Source organism: Oryx dammah, unplaced genomic scaffold (assembly GCF_014754425.2).
Source record: "Oryx dammah isolate SB20612 unplaced genomic scaffold, SCBI_Odam_1.1 HiC_scaffold_23, whole genome shotgun sequence".
Classification (NCBI taxonomy): Eukaryota; Metazoa; Chordata; class Mammalia; order Artiodactyla; family Bovidae; genus Oryx; species Oryx dammah.
Window position 1 is genome coordinate 64,686,197 of NW_024070207.1, and position 5,839 is coordinate 64,692,035.

A 5,839-nucleotide genomic window follows, 5' to 3' on the forward strand; every position below is an offset into this window, starting at 1 on the left:
AGAGTACATCATGAAAAACGCTGGTTTGGAAGAAGCATAAGCTGGAATCAAGATTGCCGGGAGAAATATCAATAACCTCAGATATGCAGATGACACCACCCTTATGGCAGAAAGTGAAGAAGAACTAAAAAACCTCTTGATGAAAGTAAAAGAGGAGAGTGAAAAAGTTGGCTTAAAGTTGAACATTCAGAAAACGAAGATCATGGCATTTGATCCTATCACTTCATAGGAAATAAATGGGAAAACAGTGGAAACAGTGTCAAACTTTATTTTGGGGGACTCCAAAATCACTGCAGATGGTGACTGCAGCCATGAAATTAAAAGATGCTTACTCCTTGGAAGAAAAGTTATGACCAACCTAGATAGCATATTGAAAGGCAGGGACATTACTTTGCCAACAAAGGTCTGTCTAGTCAAGGCTATGGTTTTTCCTGTGGTCATGTTTGGATGTGAGAGCTGGACTGTGAAGAAAGCTGAGCACCAAAGAATTGATGCTTTTGAACTGTGATGTTGGAGAAGACACTTGGGAGTCCCTTGGACTGCAAGGAGATCCAACCAGTCCATTCTAAAGGAGATCAGCCCTGGGATTTCCTTGGAAGGAATGATGCTGAAGCTGAAACTCCAGTACTTTGGCCACCTCATGCAAAGAGTTGACTCATTGGAAAAGACTCTGATGCTGGGAGGGATTGGGGGCAGGAGGTGAAAGGGAAGACAGAGGATGAGATGGCTGGATGGCATCACCGACTCGATGGACGTGAGTCTGAGTGAACTCCGGGAGTTGGTGATGGACAGGGAGGCCTGGCTTGCTGTGATTCATGGGGTCACAAAGAGAAGAACACAACTGAGCGACTGAACTGAAATGAATGTATAGAAGTTCTCTTTATCTTTCTGACTTACTTCACTCTGTATAATGGGCTCCAGTTTCATCTACCTCATTAGAACTGACTCAAATACATTCCTTTTTATAGCTAAGTAATGGTCCATTGTGTATATGTACCACAGCTTCCTTATCCATTCATTTGCTGATGGATGTTTAGGTTGCTTCCATGTTCTAGCTGTTGTAAATAGTGCTGCAATGAATATTGGGGTACATGAGGAGACAATTTTTTTTAATTTTTTAATAAAATTTATTTATTTTAGTTGGAAGCTAATTACTTTACAATATTGTATTGGTTTTACCATACATCAACATGAATCTGCCATGGGTGTACACATGTTCTCCACCCTGAATCCCATCCCACCTCCCTCCCCACACCATCCCACTGCGTCATCCCAGTGCACCAGCCCTGAGAATCCAGCATCATGCATCGAACCTGGACTGGCAATTCATTTCACATAAGATATTATACATGTTTCAATGCCATTCTCCCAAATCATCCCACCCTCGCCCTCTCCCACAGAGTCCAAAAGACTATTCTATATATCTGTGTCTCTTTTGCTGCCTCGAATACAGGGCTATTGGTACCATCTTTCTAAATTCCATATATATGCATTAGTATACTGTATTGGTGTTTTTCTTTGTGGCTTACTTCACTTTGTATAATAGGCTCCAGTTTCATCCACCTCATTAGAACTGATTCAAATGTATTCTTTTTAATGGCTGAGTAATACACCATTGTGTATATGTACCACAGCTTTCTTATCCATTTGTCTGCTGATGGACATCTAGCTTGCTTCCATGTCCTGGCTATTATAAACAGTGCTGCGATGAACATTGGGGTACACGTGTCTCTTTCAATTCTGGTTTCCTCAGTGTGTATGCCCAGCAGTGGGATTGCTGGGTCATATGGGAATTCTATTTCCAGCCTTTTAAGGAAGCTCCACACTGTTCTTGGAGAAGGCAATGGCACCCCACTCCAGTACTCTTGCCTGGAAAATCCCATGGATGGAAGAGCCTGGTAGGCTGCCATCCATGGGGCCACTCAGAGTCGAACAAGACTGAGCGACTTCACTTTCACTTTTCACTTTCATGCATTGGAGAAGGAAATGGCAACCCACTCCAGTGTTCTTGCCTGAATAATCCCAGGGATGGAGGAGCCTGGTGGGCTGCCGTCTATGGGGTCTCAGAGAGTCAGACACGACTGAAGCGACTTAGCAGCAGCCACACTGTTCTCCATAGTGGCTATACTAGTTTTCATTCCCACCAACAGTGTAAGAGGGTTCCCTTTTCTCCACATCTTCTCCAGCATTTATTGCTTGTAAACTTTTGGATCACAGCCATTCTGACTGGCATGAGATGGTACCTCATTGTGGTTTTGATTTGCATTTCTCTGATAATGAGTGATGTTGAGCATCTTTTCATGTGTTTGTTAGCCATCTGTATGTCTTCATTGGAGAAATGTCTGTTTAGGTCTTTGGCTCATTTTTTGATTGGGTCGTTTATTTTTCTAGAACTGAGCTGCAGGAGTTGCTTATATATTTTTGAGATTAGTTGTTTGTCAGTTGCTTCATTTGCTATTATTTTCTCCCATTCTGAAGGCTGTCTTTTCACCTTGCTTATAGTTTCCTTTGTTGTGTAGAAGCTTTTAATTTTTAGGTCCCATTTGTTTATTTTTTCTTTTATTTCCAATATTCTAGGAGGTGGGTCATAGAGGATCCTGCTGTGATTTATGTCAGATAGTATTTTATCTATGTTCTCCTCTAGGAGTTTTATATTTTCTGGTCTTACATTTAGATCTTTAATCCATTTTGAGTTTATTTTTGTGTATGGTGTTAGAAAGGGTTCCAGGGATGCAAGGATTCTTCAATATCTGCAAATCAATCAATGTAATACAGCACATTAACAAATTGAAAAATAAAAGCCATATGATTATCTCAATAGATGCAGAGAAAGCCTTTGACAAAATTCAACATCAGTTTATGATAAATCCTCAAGAAAGCAGCCATAGAAGGAACATACTTCAACATAATAAAAGCTATATATGACAAACCCACAGCAAACATTATTCTCAATGGTGAAAAATCAAAAGCATTTCTTCTAAAATCAGGAACAAGACCAGGGTGCCCACTTTCACCACTACTATTCAACATAGTTTTGGAAGTTTTGGCCACAGCAATCAGAGCAGAAAAAGAAGTAAAAGAATCCAAATTCGAAAAGAAGAAGTAAAACTCTCACTGTTTGCAGATGACATGATCCTCTACATAGAAAGCCCTAAAGACTCCACCAGAAAATTACTAGAGATAATCAATGAATATAGTAAAGTTGTAGGATATAAAATCAACACACAGAAATCCCTTGCATTCCTATACACTAATAATGAGAAAATAGAAAGAGAAATTAAGGAAACAATTCCATTCACCATTGCAACGAAAAGAATAAAATACTTAGGAATATATCTACCTAAAGAAACTAAAGACCTATATATAGAAAACTGTAAAACACTGGTGAAATAAATCAAAGAGGACACTAATAGATGGAGAAATATACCGTGTTCATGAATCAGAAGAATCAATAGAGGGGAAATGAGTATACTACCCAAAGCAATCTATAGATTCAAAGCAATCTTTATCAAGCTACTAATGGTATTTTTCACAGAGCTAGAAGAAATAATTTCACAATTTGTATAGAAATACAAAAAACCTCGAATAGCCAAAGCAATCTTGAGAAAGAAGAATGGAACTAGAGGAATCAACCTGCCTGACTTTGGGCTCTACTACAAAGCCACAGTCATCAAGACAGTATGGTACTGGCACAAGGACAGAAATATACATCAATGGAACAAAATAGAAAGCCCAGAGATAAATCCGTGCACCTATGGACACCATATCTTTGACAAATGAGGAAAGAATATACAATGGAGAAAAGCAAGAAAACTGGTCAACCACTTGAAAAAGAATGAAACTAGAGGACACAGCTTTAGAATTGGAGCCAGAAGTTGTCTCAGTTGGGTCTAGAGTTCTTATTTCACCAGACATTATGTCTATTGTAGCCGCTAGAGGGTGCCACATATCCATGGGAAAAAATGTTCTGTGCTTGGAAAAGCAAAACAAAATTTTATCAGCACTGTACAGAATTCCAGCAGACGGCTAGAATAATTGTCCTTGAGCATTTACAAGAAAATGTCTCAGGTTACAATGGGACTTCACGAAAAAGAACTTTCTAAAAATTTTTTGATACCTGCAGTAAGTGCCACTGGCCCCTTATTCTTCATTATTATTTCTGATTCCAGAAGAGTAGTGAGTCAACCTTGAAGATAACTCATTTATCATTAGAAGAAATGTAATGCAAGGAGATCAAATTAGTCAGTCCTAAAGGAAATCAACCCTGAATATTCACTGGAAGGACTAATGCTGAAGCTGAAGCTCCACCTGATGTGAACAGTCAACTGATTGGAAAAGACCGTGATGCTGGGAAAGATTGAGGGCGGAAGGAAAAGGGGATGACAGAGGATGAGATGGTTGGATGGCATCATTGACTCAATGGACATGAGTTTGAGCAAACTCCAGGACATTGTAAAGGACAGGGAAGCCTGGGTTACTGCATCCATGGGGTCAGAAAGAGTCAGACACAACTGAACAAAGAACAACAATGAGGTTATGGTGCAAGGTGATTTCCCAGATATTATTTCTTCCAAAGCGAGATCTGCGCTTAGGCCCTATTCTCTGTCTCTCTCCCTCTTTCTCTCTTTCTTTCTCTCTCTTGCACACACACAAACAAACCAAGAGTTTTGGAATTACAAATCTGAAAAGGACCTCCGAAGTCAGTCTAAACCCCTAGCTCCCTCCACACCCTAATATTAATAACCCCATCAAATGGTTGCCCAGGCATTGCTTGTGAATACCTCTTGTTACAGTGAACTTGCAATTCCTGAGGCATTCCTGGTTACATTTTTGGGTCAGCTCAAACTCTAGAAAAAAAAATTATGAGGTTGAGATGAGAAACGTTTCCTTTTATGTCTCTTTGATACAAATAACTTCCAGTTATAAACTTCTCTCTATTCTAGTGAACTCCTTTGTAACAGGAGGACTTCTCCCCTCCAAGTTAATATTTCCACTTTTTCTAATCATTCTTCATATGCTGTGATAGATTTCTAGATGCCTCTCCTCTAAATATGCTTTGGTTTGTCAACTTTTTTCTGCATAGCATTGTCCCCAGAATTGAATAGCATGCTCCAAGTATGATATGACTAGCATCACGTAGAGTACTATGGGGTTCTCATTCTGAACCTTCTATTTCTCTTTTAGCCCTGTTAATGGGGAATGTTTAATTGTGCATTTTCCTAATTACTAAGAAGTTACATCCCTTTTCATATATTTGGCACCATTCTGATACTTTATTTTGTGTAATATCTGTTCAAAACTTTTGCCCTTTTTTAAAATTTGTGTTTCCTTTGTCTCTATCCCAACTAACAGCCTTGTGTCCCTTATCTATGTTAGGAATAATGTCTTCCAGCCTGATTTAACAGTGTCATTTTACAAACAATGTCTCTTAAATTTGAGTTATTTAAATATATCAATATTTTCCTTTCTAGTTAGCTGGCTTTATGCCATTAATTTTAAAAGTCTTTCCAAACCCTGAGGGCATGAAGATGTTCTCCTATTCATTTATAAAGGCTTTACTGGGCTTTTTTTTTCTTTTTTACTTTTAGAGCTACAATCCACCTGGAATTAATTTGCAGGTAAGGTTTGAGATATAGATCTAATTTAATTTTTTTCCAAATAGGTATCAAATAATTCTGCCACTAGAAACTAAGAAAAACATTTTTTCCACTACTTCATAATGCCACTTTTGTCAAAGATGAAGTGATCCTACACGCATGGGTCTCTTTCTGGTATCTCTACTCTGTTCCACTTGTCTATTTGTCTATCTTGTGCCAATACCACGCTATCTAAATTAGTA